Source organism: Perca fluviatilis, chromosome 14 (assembly GCF_010015445.1).
Source record: "Perca fluviatilis chromosome 14, GENO_Pfluv_1.0, whole genome shotgun sequence".
NCBI lineage: Eukaryota > Metazoa > Chordata > Actinopteri > Perciformes > Percidae > Perca > Perca fluviatilis.
In genome coordinates, this window is record NC_053125.1 from 33,844,160 (window position 1) to 33,869,576 (window position 25,417).

A 25,417-nucleotide genomic window follows, 5' to 3' on the forward strand; every position below is an offset into this window, starting at 1 on the left:
AATAAAAAAAAATCGAATTGAATTTAATTTAATTGAGAAAGAGCGAGACAGAGAGAAAGAGACAGAGAGAGAGACAGAGAGACATTGTGACTTGTTCCTCCTGCGGTCAACATGCTTATCTTACTATAGTCTCTATAAACAGCTCTGTGAGCGTGAAGTCCATTTTACATGACCTGGGTTTCCATTTTAGCCCTGACATCAGCAACAAGTGTTAAGAAGAAAAAAAAACTTCCTCTTAAACAGTGGACTTTTATACTTAAAGTGCTCATATTATGCTCATCTTCAGGTTCATAATTGTATTTAGAGGTTATATCAGAATAGGTTTACATGGTTTAATTTTCAAAAAACACCATATATTTGTTGTACTGCACATTGCTGCAGCTCCTCCTTTCACCCTGTGTGTTGAGCTCTCTGTTTTAGCTACAGAGTGAGACATCTCACTTCTGTTCTATCTTTGTTGGGAGACGCACAAAGTCACGAGATGGTGCCGTTGATGAGAACACAGCTAGAAGTTAATACATGAAGTCAAAGCCAACTGTGAGAGCTGAAGGGCAGCAACAAGTCTGCAGTACCAACCGGAGCCTCTCCCAGCTTAAAGGAGAACTCCGGGCAATTTTTCCGTTAATCTTGATTGCTATATGTAGCTGTATGAGTACTGCCGATAGCAAAAAAAACGAGCCGAATCGGTGCTAGCAACACGGAGCTGCTGCAGCTAATGCCGAGAGCTCCCACTCAGCTAACGACAGTTATGGGGGCATAAGATAAAGAGTGCCTTTGTGCCTCTTAACAGACACAAAATGCAATTAAAATGTCGTGCAACATGAACAGGGCCCTTACTTGACAACAAGATGCATTTAGCAACTTAGCCATTGTTTAAATTCACCTACCCTCTTAGCTGCTAGCTGCCGTCTGGGATGAGTGAGAGTGTTCAGCCAGGCTCCGGTAATAATCATCACGCAGCAGTTCCATGTGTATTTGTAGCATATATATCCATTTTGTGTGCTGTCGTTGGTGAATATGAGTCTCTGCAGTGGTGAATTGTGTGGTAGTTTCCTTAGCCAGGCTAGCAGCCCGGACCGGCATCCTTCTCCTTCCTATAGCCGGCTCCCTCGCCTGCAGAGGCCGATAACAAACCAACAAGCGCCCGCTGGTCTGGTGGAGGTCTTCCAGAAGACCGTTCAAGCCTTCGCGGAGAAAAATTTTATTTTATTTCACCCTCACAAATAGGTAATTGAGCACTGTATGGCACTCTTTATCTTATGACCCCATAACTGTCGTTAGCTGAGTGGGAGCTCTCGGCATTAGCTGCAGCACCTCCGTGTTGCTAGCACTGATTCGGCTCGTTTTTTTTGCTATCGGCAGTACTCATACACATATAGCAATCAAGATTAATGGAAAAATTGCCTGGAGTTCTCCTTTAATTAACAACACACTGTAGATGATCCGTAATCTGAACAGATTTAGTCTCTCTGACTTCTAAACATCACTATCAGCCTCACAACATGTGTTCTGTACACAATAAGCCTTTAAATCAGACAAATTAACAGTTAAAATCCCTCCAATTCAAAATCAATAAAGAGTTGATATAAAACGTTATCATGTTGAGTTGATTCTGAACCAATCAGCTGTTAGATCAGCTGAGAGGCCCTGGGTCCACCTGGGTTTTTATTTTTATTCTCAATTAATTTATTGAAAGCATTTGCAGTTACAAACAACACATACAAGTACACATACACACAACTACAACATAACTACATAAAGAAATCATATCCCAGGCAGGGAGTCTGTAAAGTCCAGCACGGCTAATCAACAAGCAGTCCAGTTCATACAGCACCACTTAGAGTTAGAAGAGTTCATATCATTCAGTCACGTGGTGTCACACATTCAGACATCAGATACACAGATTCCTGTCATCTTTCTACCTGGAGTTATTTGAAATGTCATGTGTACTACTAATATTACACATAGGAATATGGATCATGTAAATGTTGAGACTGCAATAGTCACACCCTCCATCCTGCTCCTTCCCTTCTTCTGTCTCTCTGTCCCCCCTCCCCTTCCCTTCTGCATACAACAGACATTGTCCATGCAGTTGGTCAAACATAACATCATGCTTTTAGCTGAAAAAGTTGAATACAACACTTATTTATCCCAAAACCAATACTGTCTAATACATTTAAATATCTTACATAATATTTATACATAAAATCCTAACATTGAACTATTCCATGTAAAACTGTTATTGTTAGTTAAACATTATTCACACTTTCATAAATCCAGTCTCATTATCAAAAGAAACTGAAATGTATTGTAAATATGAATCCATCAATGTATCTGTTTTAAACACATTTACAATTTCTCTTAACAAGATGACATCATTCTATAAGACTAATTAAAATCATAAAGAAAAGAAAATAAAGTCTACATGAATCTTTACACAATGAAAGCTGATATTTACCAAAAAAATAAAAAAAATGGCGGCGCACACAGTCGCAGCGGCTAGGAGCTCTCACAGTGGGCATACGTTTTTCGCTGTTTTGGTAGCACTTAATATTATTGCACACAGTTTTCAACTGGAGATACACACATACAGTCGCCATGAACATGTACAACTTAACAACGGAATAGAATACCATCTCCCAGTGGATATATCCATCCCCCTCGAGATCGCTAGAGCACTACCCGGGACTCTCGAGGCAGTGAACCGGAGGAGGAGACGCTGTGAGCGCCGACAGAAAAGAGAGGCATGCGCGGGGGAGTGCGGGTCAGGCTAAAGGTTAACCTATCCAAGACCCTGCTTCCCACCATCTTCCTATCGAATGCCCGCTCAATCCGGAACAAGATGGATGAAGTCCGACTGCGATTGACTATGCAGAAACAGATGGACAATTGTAATAGCCTGATCTTCACGGAAACATGGCTAGACAGCACGATCCCGGCGGCAGCGATTGAGCTAGCCGGCCGCACTAACTACCGAGCTGACAGGACAGCAGACTCTGGTAAGAAGACCGGTGGAGGTCTCTGTATTTATGTAAACGACTCTTGGTGCACAAACACCAGTGTAGTTGAACAGCTTTGCTGCCCTGACGTGGAATTTTTGCTGCTTAAATGCAGACCATTCTATATCCCGTTCAGTTTGTTTACATTTCGGTACATTCGCCTGATGCAAATACCAAACTAGCGTAACCAGCTTCATGACTACACACGCGTGAACCACAGTACTTTATTGGCCGATTAATCATGCCAACATAAAGACTGTACTTCACACGTTCCATCGTAATGTGAGATGTGCAACCAGAGGGAATAATATACTCGACCAGGTATGTACTAACATAGCACACGCATACAGAGCTCAGGCGTACCCCCACCTGGGCCTCTCTGACCATGTTTCACTCCTCTTAATTCAATTCAATTACATTTTATTTATAGTATCAAATCATACCAGAGTTATCTCGAGACACTTTACAGATAGAGTAGGTCTAGACCACAGTCTATAAATTCCAAAACCCCAACAATTACAGTAATTCCCTCAAGAGCAAGCATTAGCAGTGGCTGTAGCGACAGTGTCGAGGAAAAACTCCCTTTTAGGAAGAAACCTCGGCAGACCCAGACTCTTGGTAGGCGGTGTCTGACGGGGCCGGTTGGGCGTGTGATGAACAGTGGCAACTAATAGTCACATTAGAGATAATGGAACAGTGACTTTGAAGGTAGTCGTTGTAGTTCATGTCATTGCAGGGCACATCGTGTCATACCTACTCTGTGCGTATGACCATCACAGCAGGGCGTTGCGGGATGTAACGTGGTGCTGCAAAGCATGGGTGGATGCAGCGGACGCAGCAGGACGTGGCCGTGAATTGCAGGGAATTGCAGAGCATAAACTCCCCAGAGCTAGGTTAGTAACAAGCATTCCTAGGACAGGATGCATACAAAAAGAAACAAATGAAAACATTGATGGGAGAGCAGCTCAGTGTGTCGTAGGAAGGAAGGAACTTCCCCGGTAGTCTAGAATTATAACAGCATGACTAAGAGAGGCAGGTTAGAGAGAGGTGCCTGGTCTGGCTAGAACTCTCCCCAACCGGATCGGGCTGTACTGGCCTGCCTCCCTCTACTCTCGCTATATTATTGATTATATGATAAATCAAACTGATGACTACGAAGAGAAGCAGGTGGGCCGGGTTAGGCGGACGCTGCAACTCCTCCTCCCTAACTATAAGCTTTATCAAAGAGGAGGGTTTTCAGTTTACTCTTAAATGTGGTGACGGTGTCCGCCCCCCGAACCCAGATTGGGAGCTGGTTCCACAGGAGAGGAGCCTGGTAGCTGAAGGCTCTGGCTCCCATTTTACTTTTAGAGACTTTAGGAACCACTATAGTAGCTCTGAGTTCTGGGAGCGCAGTTAAACTCAGATAAAACTGATGGTATTGTACTTGGCCCCAAACACCTCCGAAGCTCCTTATCTGAACATAGCTCTGGATGAAATCGCCCTGGCCTCCAGCACCAGTGTAAGGAATCTTATTAGAGTTATCATTGATCAGAATACATCCTTTAACACCTACATAAACAAACTCCAAGAACCGCCTATACTAAGGCACAATATGTCTGAAAATGATGCAAAAGATTCAGTGTGATGGCCCCCTCCTACCTCTGTGTCAGCCTGATTTGAAGCACCTCGGCCCATTGGTCCACAGGGAATGAAAGGACAGCTTCCTAATTACCTGATTTATTGGCATTTTTGTGTCTCTTCCAAGTTTTTGCCATGACAAAGAGCCAGGTTTATGACACCATGCATTTGTGGACTATTGTAATTTCTTATTATCTGGTTTGGCTTCCTGTAAAATCCAGAATTGATTTTAAAATCCTTCTCCTGACCTACACAGCTCTTAATGGTCAGACACCATCATATCTTACAAAGTGTGGGACTTCCCATAACTCAATTAAGCCAATCAGGGTAGATGTTACCTATTCACCCCTGAGTGTTAAATTAATTCACACATGCATACATATATAATAACGTCTACCATTTTAATAAATAAAGATGATCTGATGATGCATACCTTGAACCAATCATGTGCTGAGGCTTTGAGAAGAAAGAAAGCATGATGTAATGCAGTCAGACAGCCAGCAGGAGGCAGCTTTCACTCTGTTCTCCAGAGGATCATTTCCCTGGAAAGTCTTTCATTTACGAGTGACAGTGCATCTGTTTTCTATCAGATTAGCAGTTTGTCTGCAAGTAAGCATGTTTCTGTGTTTCTTGGATCAGTTCCAACAAGTTATTCTGTCTGAATGCAAAACATGTCACATTTAGGTTCTTCTGCCACAGACACAACAATGACGCTCAACTGGTTCTAACAAGACAAATATGTAAAACTAAATCATCCACCCATTCAGACACACCTTGATGCATAATAAACTATCTAGTGTTAGAATATAGAAATAAAGATGATCTGAAAGCTGATTCCACCTGTGTTTAGTCCAAATTATCCACACAGAGAGAGAAGAGGAGACTCAAGTCAAAGTTCACAACTGCATGCTTCACATTTGAAGATTACAAATGACTAAAGTGAAGTAGCAAAATAAGTCATGAATTAATTCTTGAATGAATTCTATGAATTATTGATAATAAGAGGTCAGAATCCGACAGGAAGTGTTTATTTCCTATGATGGCAAAGGAATGTCCTGCCCTTCTCTGCCTCTGACTGGCTAATCCCTATTGCCTTCGTCATTGGGATTGGTTAAATTTAAGCATGAGGAGTGAGATTGGTTAGGGTTAGGGTAAGAATACCAGGGTAAGCCAATCAGAGACAGAATAAGGCGGGACATATCTTCACCATTCTAGGAAACACAAACTCTCTTACAGGAAGACAGAAACAGACATAAAGCTGAACACAGAGAGATCTACAACAACAGAAAGCCCAAACAGGCTGTAAGAGATGAGTTGTTAGTACAAGTAGGCTACTTAAATACTGTCATTTACTCAGAGGGAACTACTCTGTACTTTTACAGTCAAAAATGGCAGAGACTCTGAATGTTCGCAGATGTTGTATTGATGACCCGATGGAGTGTCTCCTCCTATCATAATGACCTCATTGCCTGTTCTCTCCCTCACTTGATCTGTTTCTGTATGACGTGCTTTAAAGTTGGTGGGTGCCTTTGGTCTGCAAGCTGGTGCATGTTTGAGTGGGTGGATATGAACTGCACACCACAGTCTGTTACAGGAAATCAGTCTGACCTCTGTACAGGCTGCACAAAGACAAGCTGCAGCCCTCTCTGGGGACTTTGTTAGACCTGGGATTCAAGGGCAGCCTTCCAAAAGGCTCAACGTATGTTAATTCAGGTTATTAAAGATCACACATGTACACTAATGAAAAACAGAGAGGCCCATAGCCACTTTACAAGAGAAAGCTTGACATAATCTACAGTATTGTTTGTTTCTATAGTTTTAACAGGCAGAAACACATATGTCTATAGTGCAGCAGTACAGTGGAATACCTGTGAGCAACAATACTGATATCAACACATGTTGTCTTCTCCTCCACACTGTGAACAGATCTGAACCTCTCCCCAGTACACGTGGCCCTCTGCTAGACTCAGAGTGTTCCTGATAACTCTTCACCTCCATGTTGTTCCTGTCAACCAGCTGTCTACTGAGCATGTGCAGCTGACAGCTAAACAACATACAAACTTCCCTGCTACATTTGGCACTTCACACAGAGACCTAATATAAAACACACTCAAACTTAACATAAAACTGCTGATAATAACATGGAAATTCAACAACATGACACACAGTGTAGCACTTATTAGCTCAAAAATAACTTTAAACATCTTACTGATTGCTCTGGACGGAGACCAGTGAAGGATATTAGAAGCTCTTTTCCGGTGCTGGCTGAGCGTTACTGAGCAGCCTCCAACTGAGCTTGAAGACGTAGATGTGACGTGAGCAACCTGTCTGAAAGTTGTAATTAGTAATTAAACTTAAACAGCTAATGTAAGTCCAAACTGCATGTGAGCTTCTCCTATACTATACGGTAATTTGTCTACTGTGTGACAGTAAGTCGCGTGGTTATGACACAATCGTTAGCCTATTTTTATAAAAACGTCTGCTATGGAGCTATAACGTGAGATACAAGGTAATGGAGCCTTTTATACATTGTCGTGTTTCTTTAGAAATAAACAACGGACAAATAGAGTCTTTAAACGCTTCAGATGTAAAGTTATTCGCTGTCAAAGTGACGTCAAAATGAATGGCAGTCAATGGGATGCTAACGGGAGGTGATGGCTTTGTAGCATTAAAATGGCGCTATAGGAGGTTCGAGTTCTGAAGCGAAGCTTACCCCCTTGGGTAAGCGTCTGTCAACAACGCATAGCTCCTATGGCACCATTTACCACAGCATTTTGCAGCGCCATGCAGTACCCTCTGGTATGCGCCTAGTTGGTCAGGGTCCTACAGCAAGATAATGACCCAAAACATAAGTCCAAGCTATGCCAGAACTACTTTAGCAAAAAAGAACAAGATGGTAAGCTTAAAAACATAGAGTGGCCAGCACAGTCACCAGACTTAAACCCCATTGAGCTGGTTTGGGATGAACTGGAGAGAAAAGTGAAAGCAAAGAAACCTACAAGTGCAACACATTTATGGGAACTTCTGCAACAGAGTTGGGAAGAACTTTCTGAAGAATATTTTATTTCCATTGTAGAAAGAATGCCACGAGTGTGTTCAGCTGTTATATCTGCCAAAGGGGGATACTTTGATGAGTAAAAAATGTAGAATACATTTTGGTTTATAAATTGATTTCATGATTTATTTTTTAACTTAATTTGTTTATTGCCCATGTGCTGCACACTGACTATTATCCTGCATACTTATTATTATTCCACCACATTTTTGTCCTGCTACTAGTCACGGAGCGTTGCCAACACATGCACACAAAATACATCAAAACGTGTGTAATGATCGGGAAGGGTGTGCTATTACTTTTCTAAGATATTTGCCGCGCGGTTTTTACAAAATCGGCAAACAACGGTGCAGAATTTCCGATAGACTTTAATGGGAAATCTTCAGGAAATCGCTTAACATCAACAAATTGCTCTCTCCCCTACAGTTTTCACTCTTCATACATCATAGTTGGTCAAAATGTAGCAAATCTTGTGCCAGTCATGTAACTATGGAGTCCACTGGATTTAAACTTTTGGCTCTGTTCATACCAACTGCCGATAGAAACAATGAAAAAAATATCAGGAATGACGCAGACGATTCCCTGTTTGTTACCTGCTCTGTGTCCCATATATTTCACACCACAAACATAAAAACCACATCAATGCATTCGCCAGACCTTTATCTTTCTTGTGATGATAATATTTTTGCCGTTTGGACCCACGGTTTTTGAATTACAGAACAAACTTAAGAGGTATAATTATTATTACATGGACATGTTTGACCCTCCTCTACTTCTTCACTGTGGAAATCACCATAGCAACAAGTTCTGACACACACACCTCCTATCATGGAGACTCTTTACTGTTGGCCATGTCAAACAGCAGATTTACTGTTAGCCAGGGTTATTCAGATGTGCACCAAGTAAATGTAAATGGACTTTACACACGTTTTTATATAGGACTTTTTCTAGTCTTAACGACTACTCAAAGTGCTTTAACATAGAACAGGAACCATTCACCATTCACACACTGTGGCTGAGGCTGCCGTACAAGGTGCCAGCATCGGGGGCAACTTGGGTTTCATTGTCTTGCCCAAGGACACTACGGCATGGGACTACAGGGCCAGGGATCGAACCACCAACCCTAGTAGTACCTAGTAGTAGGCACACTGTCAAAATTTCCTGTGGAATTTTCTAGTTTGTTCTATTCTTTCATTTCAGAGTACAATAAGACATTGAACTGCATGAATTTCAATAAAAACCTGGAAAGATTGTGGTGTTCTAAAACTTTTGACTGGTAGTGTACTAGAGCCCGACCGATATATCAGCGGGCTGATATTATCAGCCAACATTAGGCATTTTCCAAATTATCAGTATCTGCATTTATAATGGCCGATAAATGAATATTAAAAAAATTAAATGATATATGGACAAAACCCCTTTTAACCATGTTTTGAGTGTTGGCGTTGCAGAGTCTGTCCACCAGAGGGCGCTCTACAACCTCCCTGTTGTTTAACCCTTTAAGTTTCATATCTTAAATTTGTAGTTTTATACATTTTATTTATCAGAACTTTAATATATTTTGATGTTCTGTTGTGACAGTAAAACAAACACATTCATTTTTAAACTGCGTTATAATATTATTTTAGTGAGGACTCATAAATAACTACAAATAACTAATGTTAGGGAAATCTGTTTATGTTTTGTTGCACATTTCTGGATTTAAAAAAAAATATTTATCGGTCTATATATCAGAATATCGGGGTTTTAAATCACCAAATACTTGTATCAATATCAGCCTTAATACCAACCTTTCTGAATGTGTCCTGCCTTCAGTCTCCTGGTGAGCTAGTCAAAATCTGCACGGCTTTCTACGTCATCAGCCGAGACGAGGTGGATAGGGGGCTAACTCCCAACAAAGATGGAACAGAAGTCAGATCAAACTATTACTCATCATTAATAGAAGAAAACAAAAACAACCCAAGGTTTCTTTTCAGCACTGTAGCCAGGCTGACAGATAGCCACAGCTCTACTGAGCCATCTATTCCTCTAGCTCTGAGTAGTGATGACTTTATGAGCTTCTTTAATGATAAAATTACAACAATTAGAGATAAAATCCGTCACCTTTTGCCCTCAACTTTTAACGGTTTACCTTTAAACGCCAGAGTCGGTTAGAAATAACGAATTAGTCCCAACATATACTTAGACTGCTTTTATCCTATAGACCTTCAACAATTAATGTTAAAGATATCCTCAGCTAAACCATCTACCTGTCTCTTAGACCCCATCCCAACGAGATTACTCAAAGAAGCGTTACCCGTGGTAAACACTTCACTACTAGATATGATCAATATGTCCTTATTAACAGGTTATGTACCGCAGTCATTTAAAGTAGCTGTGATAAAACCTCTTCTGAAAAAACCCACCCTAGATCCTGAGGTCTTAGCAAACTATAGACCTATATCTAACCTTCCCTTTCTATCCAAGATCCTTGAGAAGGTAGTTGCTAATCAGTTATGTGATTTTCTACATAGCAATAGTTTATTTGATGACTTTCAATCAGGATTTAGAAAGAATCATAGCACAGAGACAGCACTGGTGAAAATTACTAACGACCTTTTAACTACTGCAGACAAAGGACTTGTCTCCATTCTTGTTTTACTAGATCTTGGTGCTGCATTTGACACTATTGACCATACCATCCTGTTACAGAGATTGGAACACTTGGTTGGCATTAAAGGAATCGCACTAAGCTGGTTTAAGTCTTATTTCTCTGATCGATCTCAATTTGTTAACGTTAATGATAAATCCTCCAAGTACGTTAAAGTTAGCCATGGGGTTCCTCAAGGCTCAGTGCTTGGACCAATTCTTTTCTCCCTATATATGCTTCCTCTAGGCAATATTATTAGGAAACACTCAATTAACTTTCACTGTTATGCAGAAAACACCCAATTATACTTGTCAATCAAGCCAGACGAAACCAGTCAGCTAGCTAAATTTCAAGCGTGCATTAGAGATATAAAATCCTGGATGACATATAATTTTCTGATGTTAAACCCTAACAAAACTGAAGTTATTGTACTGGGACCTAAACACCTCAGAACCTCACTATCTAAAGACATAGCTACTCTGGATGGTATTGCCCTGGCCTCCAGCACTACTGTCAGAAATTTAGGAGTTATTTTTGATCAGGATATATCCTTTAATGCCAATCTAAAACAAACCTCAAGAACAGCATTTTTCCATCTTCGTAACATTGCCAAAATTAGGAATATCCTGTCTCAAAACGACGCTGAAAAACTAGTCCATGCATTTGCTACGTGCGCTGGACTATTGTAATTCCCTACTGTCAGGTTGCTCAAATAAGTCCCTTAAGACTCTCCAGCTGATCCAGAATGCTGCAGCGCGTGTTCTCACAAGAACTAAGAAAAGAGATCATATCTCTCCTGTATTAGCTTCTCTGCACTGGCTTCCTGTAAAATACAGGATTGAGTTTAAAATCCTTCTCTTGACCTACAAAGCTCTAAATGGTCTAGCACCATCATATCTAGAAGAGCTCCTAATACCCTATTGTCCCACTAGAGCACTGCGCTCCCAGAATGCAGAGTTACTGGTGGTACCTAGAGTCTCTAAAAGTAGAATGGGAGCCAGAGCCTTCAGTTATCAGGCTCCTCTCCTATGGAACCAGCTCCCGATCTGGGTTCGGGGGGCAGAAACTGTAATCGCTTTCAAGAATGAACTTAAAACTCTTCTATTTGATAAAGCTTATAGTTAGGGAGTGAGGAGTTGCAGTGTTCACCTAACTGGCCCAACTGCTTCTCTTCATAATTGTTAGATTAATAATACATAACAAAGTAGAGGGAGGCAGGCCAGCCAAGCCAGATCCGGCAGGGGGAGAGTTCTAAGCCCGAAAAAGCTACCTCTCCTTATGACCTGTCTCTCTTAGTTACCTGTTATAGTTACGCTGTTATAGTTCTAGACTGCCGGGGGACTTCCTTCCTTTGACACACTGAGCTGCTCTCTCCTCTCCCTCTCTATTACTATTACTATTACTATTTGCGTGTATCCCGTCCCGGAAATGCTAGTTACTAATCCTAGCTTCTGGGGAGTTTCCCCGGAGTCCTTATGTTTTTTCCCCCAGCGTATTTCCTTGGAGAACGTTGGCACCAAGATCCTGGTTCCAGCTGTCGCCGTGGTCCTGCTGCACTCCTTGTTGAGCTCAACGGTGCCCTGCTGCGTCCTGCTGAACGCTGCAGCTTCCTGCTGAACCCTACAGCTTCCCGCTACATCCAGTCACTGTTCTATTATTAATGTGACTATTATCGCCACTGTTCATCACACCCCCAACCGGCCCGTCAGACACCGCCTACCAAGAGCCTGGGTCTGTCCGAGGTTTCTTCCCAAGAGGGAGTTTTTCCTCGCCACTGTCGCACTGCTTGCTCTTGAGGGAATTACTGTAATTGTTGGAATTGTTGGTTGCTTTGTAAATTATAGAGTGTGGTCTAGACCTACTCTATCTGTAAAGTGTCTCGAGATAACCTATGTTATGATTTGATACTATAAATAAAATTGAATTGAATTGAATTGAATAGAAGTGCGATGCCTCACTCTGTAGCTAAAACAGAGAGCTCAACACACAGGGTGAAAGGAGGAGCTGCAGCAATGTGCAGTACAACAAAAAGATTTTTTTTAAGAAAATTAAACCATGTAAACCTATTCTGGTACAATCTCGAAATACAATTATGAACCTGAAAATGAGCATAATATGGGCGCTTTAAAAATCCTTTATCTGTCGGGCTCTATTACGTACATGAGTAAACTTACAATAAGTTAATTGTTGACCTTTGGTTTTACACAGTACACTAACAGCGGACTCCTGGGTGAGAGTCTTGTGGTTGTTTATCCATCCCAGGCTCCCAGGAAGTGCGCCGGGCTTTGAAGCTAATTTGACACATGGGCCAAACGGTGGAAATACCAAGAATCCCAAAAATGAGCTATCAGAGACAGAGTAAGGTGGGATATACCTTCGCCATCATAGAAAAACACAAATTCGCTGGTTAACGCTTAATGGACCTCTAAGTAAACCTGGCCTCTGAGACGGAGAGGGAGACCAGTTTCATGACAGGGAATACACCACAGAGAGGGCTTTCTTTCTGGGTTTGGCTCCTTGCAGCCCGGGGCTGAGTCAGCTGTACAGCTAACCAAGCTTCTGACACTTTGATGAGGCCTTTTAAAACTAGGTCAAGAGTTTAACTTCACCATGTACATGCAAGAGCACGTCTAGCATTTCTAGAGGAAAAATGGCCTATTCGAAAAAAACAGCTGATATACGATAACTATTAGCCACTATGGTAGCCATCCACAGATACAGTTAAACTAATGGAGTCACTGTGCCTTCCACATGTATGTTTGACATTAAAACATGATGATATATGAATATGTAAAAAGCAGCTTAGTATTGCAGGGCATCATAAAAGATTATACTACACGTTATGGTAGGCCTAGTTTAATATAAAACTCTATACAGCATATGTAGTCGGGGGTCCCTGCTCGTGTCTCTTTCAGGTTAGGGGTCCTTGGCCTAAAACACACTGAGGACCCCTGAGCAAGATGACACTGAGATTCTGATAACAGCTGTTCACAAGCTGTTATTTTGTTCATTTTGAGGTGTGCTGTTTCAAAGGTGTCACAAACCGGCTCATGGCCTGTGGCAAAGAATGAGGGGACACCAACAGCAAGTATAAGCCAATCAAAAAGATATTTTATTGTAAACCAAAATTATTAACTTTAAACAAAGAAAAAGGAATGAGGTGTGAGAATGTCATAATGTAAGGTGTCTGTAAAGTGCATGGATGAGTGAGTCTGTGTGTGTGAAAATGACTGAGTGGAAACTAAGTAAAACTATAAAGGAACAAACAAAACAGGATCACACCTGGAGGAGCAGAGAGAGAGAAGAGTGGTTAGAAGCAGCTTAAATACCCTGAGCCCAGGTGGCTCCAATCACTAACGACCCTCCTCTGCCTGCAGGAGGAACCACCCCTGCACTGCAGAGGCGGGGTCGTAACAAAGGCCATACGTTTGCTTTTACCTAATATATTTGTGACCTGCGAATATAAAATAAAAAAACTATTTCCTGAAAACGTCATCAGTGACACACGTGACGAGGAAGTTTCTGGTTAGACGTTAATGTCCGGATATGTTACTCACCACCGAGGTTTCTTCCTAAAAGGGAGCTTTTCCTCGCCACTGTCACACTGAATGCTTGCTCTTGGGGGAATTACTAGAATTGTTGGTTCTTTGTAAATTATAGTGTGGTCAAGACCTACTCTATCTGTACAGTGTCTCAAGATTACTCTTTTATATGTTTTAATACTGTAACTAAAATTTAATTGAATTAAAATTAATCTGATCTTAGATGACCAACATTTCAAATGGAGGAATCATCTCTGCAGCTGCTGCTGGGTAAGTTCAACTTAATGTTTCAGGGTTTGTCAGTTGAAATAACAGAAATTAATAATTTAATTAATAATTTAATTTAGAAGACTGCTAAAAAAAAGGCTTGAAATTGTGCTGGTTGGTAAAACAATGCAAATTAGCAACCCAGTCTCACAGCAGTTCATGAAATGTTCACATAATTTAATCTATTGTTTCGTGTACACGAACACGTTGATCTTGTTTTTTTTTTTTGTGAGATCGGCAGATTTTTTAAACTAATGTGTTTCAATCTTTCATCATCACAGCACGATTCTTTCTGCCAGTCGGGCTGCAGCAGAGAAGCTGGATACAGCTTTGGTATTGTTGGTATTTTTAGCCCAATAACCGCTGTTTTAATCAACATTTATTCATCAGATCTTACACTACAAATACTACAAAGAGACATATGAAAGTGCAGGTTCAAGATTTTTATTTATTTTATTTATTTTTTTAAAGGTGTAGTCTGAAGAGATGTGTTTTTAGCCTTCGGCGGACAATGTGTAGGTTTTTGGCCATCCTGATGTCGATGGGAAGCTCGTTCCACCATTTAGGAGCCAGGACAGCGAACAGTCTGGATCTCTTAAATGCTGTATTCTTAATTCAAATATGAATTCAATCATTAATAATTCTTGTTTTTAAAAGTGCCTTTATAAATTCATTATAAATGATGTTTATTTAAAAGAGGGGAGCAGAGGAGAGCTGCTGTCAGCTCCTCTGTGCAATCTGTCTCACTCGTTACAGTCTCCACCATGAGGCAAAGTAGTAGACACGAATCAAGCTCACTCCTGTAGCCAATCATGCTTTAAACTGAGGTTAGGACCTCCTACCTCATAAACATATGGACGGAGAAATACAGAAATAAATAAATGTAGGTGGACTAAAATGTAGAAATAGATTTAAAGCATTAAGTAATTTATTTATTCTTTTATGTATTATTTTATTCATTTAGTTATATATTTATTTCGGCATTTATGTATTAATTTATTCATGTATTTGTTTATTCCTGTATTTATTTTTATATTTATTTATGCATTTATTTATTTATTGTTCTGTCCTCCATAATTTTTAAGTTTAACTTTGAAACTCTTTCTATAGTTTCTCTATTAAATAATGGATTAATTAATACATTTGAAAACCAATTTAATAATTCCTGTTTTAATGTACAAATATAATTAAATAATGATATTAATTTCAATTTCCAAAACCATGGAGGTCCTCTGTCAAGTTTGAGAATACAATGAAAAACATTGAATGCGTACTTAAATATGTCTTTTATCTAATATCAATACGTGTCTGTTTTTCTGTTTTGATGTCTTGTTTCACGTTAAAGCTCAAACTAACCTGAGGTTGATTTCTCTTTAGTTCTGACTTCACTGCTGACCATCCCAACTAACCAAGGTCAGTAAACTCCTCCTGTCACATCTGGTAGACAAGACCATGGTTGAGGAGGGAAAGTTTATGAATACATTAAAACACTAATTGCAGTTTTTATAGCTGCAGTGCACACAGACTGGAGAGTGAAGATAAAACTGAAGAAAAAAAAATAAAATAAAAAACCAGAGACGTTTCAAATGATGCACCGGCTGCTAGAAAAAGAGGAAAACTGATTATTTTGAAGGATGGGAGTGTTGGGAAGGATACTTTCAAAACGTATTTCGTTACAGAATACAGAATACATGCCCACAAATGTAATTTGTAACGTATTCCGTTACATTACTCAATCTGAGTAACGTATTCTGAATACTTGAAGTGTAGGAATGTGGCCATCACATACAGCTTACTAAACAGGCTTACTCTGGTGTGTTCTTCTGTTCCAACTGGCTGAATATGTACCTAAACAAGCAGATAGATTGTTGTATTTGTAGTCCCGAACTGCACACTACAAAAATCTAACCGCAGTCTAAGCTACCACGAGCTAATTTTAGCTAACGTTAGCTAGCATGTCAAATGGGGCTAGTCACTCTTTCAACGGCTCTGGAGCTAGTAAATCAGCACGTAGGAGAATGTAAAGTCGCACATCAATGTTAAAGTGATGGTTCGGAGTAATTTACCCTAGGGTCCTTTGCACCATGACCTCGAGCCAAACACCCCCCCAGAAGCTTTTTTCACCTGGGTCTAACACTGGGCGAGTTAGCCTAGAGTAGCGTTAGCCGCTGAGTAGCTTAGCGCGGGGCTAATGGACCCACGTTTGTATCTCTTAAATGACCCCACTAATAATGCCCGAAATAATACCAAAGGTCTACACTAGTATATATAGGTTATGCACTCATAAAACGATGGATTGGAAAGTTTGTAAGTACACCAGAAGTTTATGAACACTTGCCTGCTCTCTTCTGCTCTCTTCTGCTCTCTGTTGCTGCTTCTGCTGCTACCTGCAGTTAGACGAGTGCTTAGGGCCGTCTATAAATTACTACTCCGAAAAGAGATACAACAAAAATATGTATTAATTTAATGATTAAATAAGGTAATGTCTCCAAACTTACCTCAATTATTACTTGTCTCCTAGTTATATTACAGCACTTACTTTAAAAAATAAGTTAAATTAAAAAATATTTTTGTTGCATCTCTTTTCGGTGTTGTAATTTGTAGATGTCCCTAAGAACTCGTCTCACAGCAGCAACAACAACAGCGAAGAGCAGAAGCCAGCGAACAAGTGTTATTTACATAAACTTCTGGTGTACTTACAAACTTTCCAATCCATCGTTTTATGAGTGCATAACCTATATGTACTAGTGTAGAACACTGGTATCATTTCGGGCATTAGTTGAGTAGGTCATTTAAGAGATACAAATATGGGTCCATTAACTGGCATCAGCTATTCAGCGGCTAACGCTACTTAACTTGCCCAATGTTAGACCCGGTGAAAAAGCTTTGTGAGAAGTGTTTAGCCTCGAGGTATCGATTACAACCATCACTTTAAAATAGCAAGGTGACCAGTAAAACTACAGCAGACGACTACCCTTGGCTAATTAAAAAAATAACTTACTTTAAGATGCTTCTTCAGGTTGGAGGTGGTGTAATTTGGACGCTGAAAGGAGGTTGGTTGCTGGCAAGCAGAGGTTGCAATACACAGTAATATTTCGTTCTCCCTGTTCTTTCTTTAATGTGAAATGCTGTTTGAATTTCCAAGATAGAAACGCATTCCTGCCCTGGCTCTGTTGTGCCTGATCAGACAAATAGCAAATTTTTTTCATTTTCATAATGGGGCTTTGGGGAAATGCATGGAGTTGCCTTGAAGGTCCCATGACATGGTGCTCTTTGGATGCTTGATATAGACCTTAGTGGTCCCCTAAAACTGTATCTGAAGTCTCTTTTATATAGGCCTTAGTGGTCCCCTAATACTGTATCTGAAGTCTCTTTTATATAGACCTTAGTGGTCCCCTAATACTGTATCTGAAGTCTCTTTTATATAGACCTTAGTGGTCCTCTAATACTGTATCTGAAGTCTCTTTTATATAGACCTTAGTGGTCCCCTAATACTGTATCTGAAGTCTCTTTTATATAGACCTTAGTGGTCCCCTAATACTGTATCTGAAGTCTCTTTTATATAGACCTTAGTGGTCCTCTAATACTGTATCTGAAGTCTCTTTTATATAGACCTTGGTGGTCCCCCTAATACTGTATCTGAAGTCTCTTTTATGTAGACCTTAGTGGTCCCCCTAATACTGTATCTGAAGTCTCTTTTATATAGGCCTTAGTGGCCTATAACCAACTGGTCTCTTTGCTCATTAGCTAATCGTTTTTTTTTTACCTTAGTGGTCCTATACTGTATTGTCTTTTATATAGACCTTAGTGGTCCCCTAATACTGTATCTGGTTCTTTTCCAAAATTCGCCTTGGTGCAGAATTACAGCCACTAGAGCCAGTCCACTAGTTTCCTTAGGTGTGCCTTTCTTGTCTCTAGCTATTGGAGGAGAGAGGGGGGCAAGGTGGAGGGTGGCCTTGACCAACTGTCACTTTGCTCATTTGAAAGCCATGATGTCTCTCTCTCATGGGTGGGCCAAATTCTATATCAAATTCGATACCCAGGGCTCAGTTTACACCTATTACCATTTATAGCCACTGGGGGACCATAGGCAGGCTGGGGGAACTCATATTAATGTTAAAAAACCTCATAAAGTGAAATTTTCATGCCATGGGACCTTTAATTTGAATAAACTTGTGAAACAGAAGTATTGTCATGTAATCCATTGATTTCAACAATGTAACTGTATTCTAACTACCAACTATTTAGATTGTAACTGTAACATAATACAGTTACTCATAATTTGTATTCTGAATACGTAACGCCGTTACTCCCCAACACTGAGGATGGGTAATAAGATGGTGATGTCAGGAGGGTTAGTGAACCAAAGTATTAATAAACACAGAAACTTAAAAGAGTAAGACCCATGTAGACAGATGTAGATATTCTGCTGTGTCTAATAGCAACTTTGAGAGTTCAATTTGAAAACATGCAGAAATGGTTTGTTAGTTCACCAACTGAATTACAGAGGAGAGGATTCAGCAGTGAGCAGACGGGGAAAGAAGCAGGATTATGAGGAATGTGGACAAAATAAGACTTAAAATGCAAATCATCTTCTATAACTGGATCGTTTTGTCCCTCCTCCCTCCAGCCTCTCTGACTGTGAGTCCCAGCAGCTCTCAGATGTTTACATATGAATCTGTCTCTCTGAGCTGTGAGGAGGACGACAGCTTTGCTGGATGGACTCTGAGGAGGAACACAACCAGAGAAACCAGGACTCAGTGTGGAGATGGCTGGGGAAGACCTGCTGGTTCTTCCTGTAAAATCAGCAGCATGGTCCCATGGCACAGTGGAGTATACTGGTGTGAGTCCAGAGAGGGAGCAACCAGTAACAGCATCAACATCACTGTCCCTGGTAAGATCAGACTGTGGAGTCAGTATTGATGAAGCTGTGTGTGAATGGATGACATGCTGTAGTTTGTCTCTGTGTTGAGGTGGACCAGTGATCCTGCAGAGTCCTGTCCTCCCTGTGATGGAGGGAGAAGACCTCACTCTGACCTGTAAAACAAAGAACTCCTCCAACCTCCCAGCTGGTTTCTATAAAGATGGCTCCTTCATCAGGACTGAGCCTGCAGGTCACATGACCATCCACCATGTTTCCAGGTCTGATGAAGGCCTCTACAAGTGCAACATCAGCAGTGTTGGAGAGTCTCCATCCAGCTGGGTCTCTGTCACAGGTGAAGAGGTTAAAGGTCATTATTCAGCTTAGGGTGCTTTCATATCTACAATTCGGTAGACTCAGGGACATAAGTTTTTACGCTACACTTTGTCATGTGCACCAAACCTCTCGTCTTTGAGATGTTGATAATGATGATGTGTGGTCATTGTAGGTTATGGATCTGAAAGATATCGTTACTTGAATCATTTATACGTCTGTAAGTTGTGCAAGGTGGAAACTGCAGGCTAGTTAATACATTGATTTTTGGGTCATTTCCTGCGTGTGTCTGATTGTGTTCTCACATGAAGTGACCGAAATCTTGAACACTTGGAAAACAACCAGAGACCTCCTTATTCATCGACCAGAGTTCTGTTATTTGGTCTGCACCACAGCTTTAATAAGCTTTCACACCACCCCAAATCAACGTGTGTATCCAAGGAAACACTCCAGGGTTGGGTTAACACGGTGTGGAAGCAGCCTAACACACCGTCTGATATTAGATATGTTGACCTCTAACTAGACCAAGGGAATTCACTCAGTTACAAACATGATACACAACATGGAAGTTAAAAGTCTAAAGCTTCACATAAAAAGGAGGATCAGTGAAATAGCTGAACGTGTTATCTACTTACTTTTATTCCTTTGCTTTTAATTAAAAAAAAATTTCATTTTAGAGAAACTTATGACTACAAACCCCGGCTCCTCTCCTCCTCCCCTTGTGTGGTGGTCCGTTCCACTTGGTGTTCTGGTTCTCCTGGTTCTCCTGGTTCTCCTGGTTCTCCTGGTGAGACGATGCATCCATTGGAAACCTAAAGGTTAGTCTCAATAAGACCCATATTGCGCTGCAGATCAAAATCTACGTGCACTGTAGGTATTTTCAATTTCAGAATTGGAGTGAAGTGTTTCTTCAAGTCAAACGTCTTTTAGGATTCTCATGAATCACTTTTCTGTTGTTGACAAACCATCCTCACCACGAGGGCCCTTTAGCATGCTCCGGAGCTTTTGATCATATCACATAATCTTCCTCATGTTTCCATCTTTACGGATGTCTCTTTAATGAATAAACTGATTGAAATTGATGTTAACTTTGGTGTATTTCAGCTGAAGTAGAAGCTGGAGATGACTGCGTCACATACAGTGATGTCACAATATCACGTAACCTGCAGCAGCCAATCAGACGGAGCAGAGGTAAAGATGTTTTTGTTGATTTTCAGAAGAAAACCGTGTGTGTTCTTGGTTTAATGTCCTGAGATGATGTTTTGGGAAAAGATCATTTTATAAAATAGGGATATTTTAACAGTCAAAGTGTAAGGTATATTTTAGTAGATGATAGTGAGCTGTGCTTGTCATGAGAGTCTGGGTGTTTTGTACCCTGTGGTTAAACACCTCTAACACCTCTAACAGCTCTGTGGTCGTCCAGTTTCCTGTTTCTCATACAAACCCTTCAGCTGAGTGTGGGTCTGCACACGCTTCACTGCAGGATACAGGACTAAACAAAGATTATATCAATAAACTATGAATTTCCAGATTTACTTACCTTTATTTGTTATGATCACTTACAATAGATCTAAAGTAATGGAATATGTTCTTGTAAACAGTAAAATGCCGTTGTTAAAGGAACACGGCGACTTATTAGGACTTTGTCTTATTCCCCGTATCCCCCAGAGTTAGATAAGTCCATACATACCCTTTTCATCTCCGTGCGTGTCGTAACTCTGTCTGACGCCCCCCCACGACTAGACAAGCTTAGCACAGATCCTGGAGGTAACCGGCTCCATCTAGCCTAGCTTAGCACAGATCCTGGAGGTAACCGACTCCATCTAGCCTAGCTTAGCACAGATCCTGGAGGTAACCGACTCCATCTAGTCTACTGCTCCCAATAAGTGACGAAATAACGCCAACATTTTCCTATTTCCATGTTGTGATTTGTATAGTCACAGCATGTGCAAATAACAAGGTCACATGACACACAGCCATCTTCTAACCGTATACATACTGGGAACTATATTCTCAGAAGACGAAGCACTGCTACTTCTGCTACTTGGGCAGAGTGATTAGCGCAACACCTGAAAAGCACCGTTTTTACTCTCTGCTCCTCTGTTCTGTTACTGCTGATGAAGACCCGACATTTCCTGATTTTACCATTTCATAATAAAAGCATTCAAATTAGAAAATAACGTGGGGTCTTTTATTGTGAAGAATTTATAGGATATAAAACCATTTTAAAGATGCTTATTTGAGTTTGCCAGCTTTCTCCAAAAACAAGAACAAGGCTGTGTAACTGGCAATGCAAGACTAATAAATAAGTAAAGAAGATGACATAACAGCAGGAATATCTGGAGTAATACCCTTCATATTGGTGAATTCTGGGACATTGTACTAAAAATAACATTACTGTATACCGGTGGTTGCCTTTTCTAATGAACAGCACTGCAGAGAGCTCCCAAGAGCAGCAGCACAGTAACACAAACATGGACACAACAGTATCATATTTACATCCAAAACACACGATTTAGTGCTCACAGTTGAGTAGACGACCCTAATGTGGCCCAGGACACATTTTCCGTTCTCATTGTGTAAAATACGGACACTTGGTCAGGTGCCTTTGCCATTGTTATTGACGCTAAAAGTCTCATTTAGCATCATATCTAAACATGCTTTATCTGAACACGCTGTGTCGGGACAATTGGAGTCACTTTTGACGCAGTTAGGTTAACGAAAAGATGGTGGGTGGGCTTATAAAAGGTATGTTTCCATGACACGCAGGACATGAACGGGACAGTTGGGTTTAGGTAAAGACAAATAGGACAGTTGGGTTTATTTTAAGAAGAATGAGACAGTTGGGTTTATTTTAAGAAGAATGAGACAGTTGGGTTTATTTTAAGAAGAATGAGACAGTTGGGTTTAGGTAAAGAAGAACGGGACAGTTGGGTTTAGGTAAAGAAGAACGGGACAGTTGGGTTTAGGTAAAGAAGAACGGGACAGTTGGGTTTAGATAAAGAAGATAGGGACAGTTGGGTTTAGGTAAAGAAGAACGGGACAGTTGGGTTTAGGTAAAGAAGAACGGGACAGTTGGGTTTAGGAAACATGACACATGGGAAACGATCCCCGGTCTCCTGGGTGAAAGTCCTGTATTGTTTGACCCATCCACCCCCCCCAACCAACCTCCATACGCAGCCTTCCATACTACTCACTACCGTAGTCGCTCTTAATACTACGTCATCTTCAAACCCCGTGTAGCTGCTGCTCTCCCCGATGCGTTCTACAAACACGCTCAGTGATTTTTGCGTCATATCTGACGCTGACAGCCACCGCCCAAAAGTCCATATTTTACAAGTTCGGAGTGAGAAGGTTTTGGGCCCAGGACACATTTTCTGTTCTCACTGTTAATAAAAATGTGGACACATGCAGCCTGAACCACCTCCAAATGTGATTTTTAAATCTGATCTCAATGCCCTCCGAGTGTTTTCAGCTGTAGTTAGAGCTGTCCTCTTGTGATCTGATCACTCAGGTCTGATCTTAAAGCCAGTTAGAAACAAGAGCAATAAATCTTTCGCTCAAGCTGTCAAGTTTGTGTTAGGCAAATATATTGATGGCGCCATAACAAAGATAAACTAAATCTAGTTCAGTATATCTCTCTCTCGGAAATAGGCACATTTATACATTATTTTGTGTGTTAATAACCAAGTGACACCCTGAGATGTTGACACCGTGACTTGTTCCTCCTGTGGTCAACATGTCTCTAAAAAAGAAAAGCTCTGTTAGTGTGAAGTCCATTTCACATGAACTGGGTTCCCATCTAAGCCCTGACATCAGCAACAAGTGTTAAGAAGATAAGAAAACTGAAATTTTAAGTTGTACTTCCACTTATGTAGACTTTGACACTTGTGTCTTAAAGCTATATCCTGATATTTGCTGCTAAAATGTATCAACTAGTAAGTTCTTTTCCAATACTATGGAAAATGTTTTATTGATTGCAGTAAAATTGAAACAATCAATGTCATTTCTTTTTCAGAGAGATATTCAATTGCAATCTACTCCGGAGTGAGAACAGAAGACGTCAGTCACGGACAAATAGGGATCAAAGACGAGAAATCAACCAGGAAGCGACTATTTCGATTAGCGGATTAATCCTCATCTGGTGCTCTAGTGATGAGTATTTGTGTATAAACTACAGTGTGTGTTCATGGTGATGAAGAAACATGTCATCCAGTGCAACAAGGACCATCTTTACATTCACAATATTTTGCCCTTATTCTGAAAAAGATATTATTCTGACTAAGCTGTTTACATTGTTAATATATGAATATTCCACTAACAGCCAACACACAACCTATTACTAATATGACTTCATTTAAAGGAACACCACGACTTATTGGGAATTTAGCTTATTCACCATAACCCCCAGAGTAAGACAAGTTGATACATACCCTTCTCATCTCCGTGCGTGCTGTAGCGCTGTCTGACGGCTCCAGCATTAGCTTAGCCCAGCACAGATCCTGCAGGTAACTGGTTCCACGTAACATGAGACACAGTCATCTTCTAACCGTAAACAAACCGGGAACTATATTCTCAGACAGGCTTGCTGCAAGCATATCACTCCGCCCAAGTACTATATTCTTCCGCCTGAGAATATAGTTCCCGGTTTGTTTACGGTTAGAAGATGGCTGTGTCTCATGTTACGTGGTTTTTTGTACACGCTGTGACTCTACAAAGCACAACATGTAAATAGGAACATGTTGGTGTTATTTTGTCACTTATTCGGAGCAGTAGGATTACTGGAACCATTAACCTGCATGTTCTGTTATGGGCTGATGCTGCTGGAGCCGTCAGACAGCCTTACAGCACGCACTTGGATGAGGAGGGTATATATCGATGTATGTCGATATTGACTTGTCTAACTCTGGGGGTTACGGTGAATAAGCTAAATTCCCAATAAGTCGGCGTGTTCTTTTAACAACCCCCCACACACACACACACACACACACACACACACACACACACACACACACACACACACACACACACACACACACACACAGTTTTCAGATTACATTATGAACTTAGAGAATTGCTAAAGGGTTCTCGACTGTATCTTTAATGTAATATCTACATTTCCCATTATCAGCAACCATTCATCCAATGATCAAAAAGCCCATTCTGTTTACTAATCTGATATCGTTTTAAGAGGCTAACTGAGAAAACATTGGAGAACCCTTTTGCAATTATCCAAGCACATAATGTAATCTGAAAACTTATTATGTTATTGAAACTTTCCTGTCAAAAAAGCCCCTTTGAATTTAATTGATAGAGAGAAAAAAAAAAAAAAAAAAAAAAAAAAAAAAAAAAAAAAAAAAAAAAAAAAAAAAAAAAAAAAAAAAAAAAAAAAAAAAAAAAAAAAAGAGAGAGAGAGATAGATTTACACTTTGGAAAAATAGCCAAAAAAATAGCTAATTTCCAATTCAGAAAAGAAGCTGGTAGTTCTCCGAGGAGAAGAGACAGCAGCTCCACTGAAAGCTAAATATGGATCTGAGGGACTCCCCACCACTTAGGATCCCAACATTACACATTGGTTTGGGATTGTACAGTAACTATATTATACACAACTGTTAAGTATTATATTCTGTTATGTTATTGTTTTGTAATGTAATGTGTTGTATAACTTTCAGTGCAGTATAAAGAATATATTTGACATCTACTGTATGTATTAATATGTGACATGTACTATATATATATATTTTATATATATTATATGCATTTTCTGTAAACTATTTTGGTAACAACATGTTTTCTTTGTTCATGTCAATAAAGCAATATTGAATTGAATTGAATTGAGAGAGAGAGAGAGACAGAGAGAGAGAGAGAGAGAGAGAAAGAGAGAGTGACTTGTTCCTCCTGTGGTCAACATGCTTATCTCACTAGAATCTCTATAAACAGCTCTGCTAGCATGAAGTCCATTTCACATGAAATGGGTTTCCATATTAGCCCTTACATCAGTAACAAGTGTTAAGAAGATAAGAAAATTGTGAAATTTTAACTAAAAAAACTTCCTCTTAAACAGTGGACTTTTAAACTTAAAGTGCTCATATTATGCTCATCTTCAGGTTC

The 25,417-nt window shown here is 40.3% G+C and overlaps 1 long non-coding RNA gene across 1 annotated transcript; it reads left to right on the forward strand.

The window, feature by feature from the left end:
- The first annotated feature begins 19,290 nt into the window (after positions 1–19,290).
- LOC120573051 lies at positions 19,291–23,723 on the forward strand. The gene is made up of 4 exons (XR_005641622.1): positions 19,291–19,328; positions 19,984–20,124; positions 20,411–20,497; positions 23,325–23,723. It is a non-coding gene; the product is annotated as an uncharacterized LOC120573051 (long non-coding RNA).
- Positions 23,724–25,417: the final 1,694 nt, after the last annotated feature.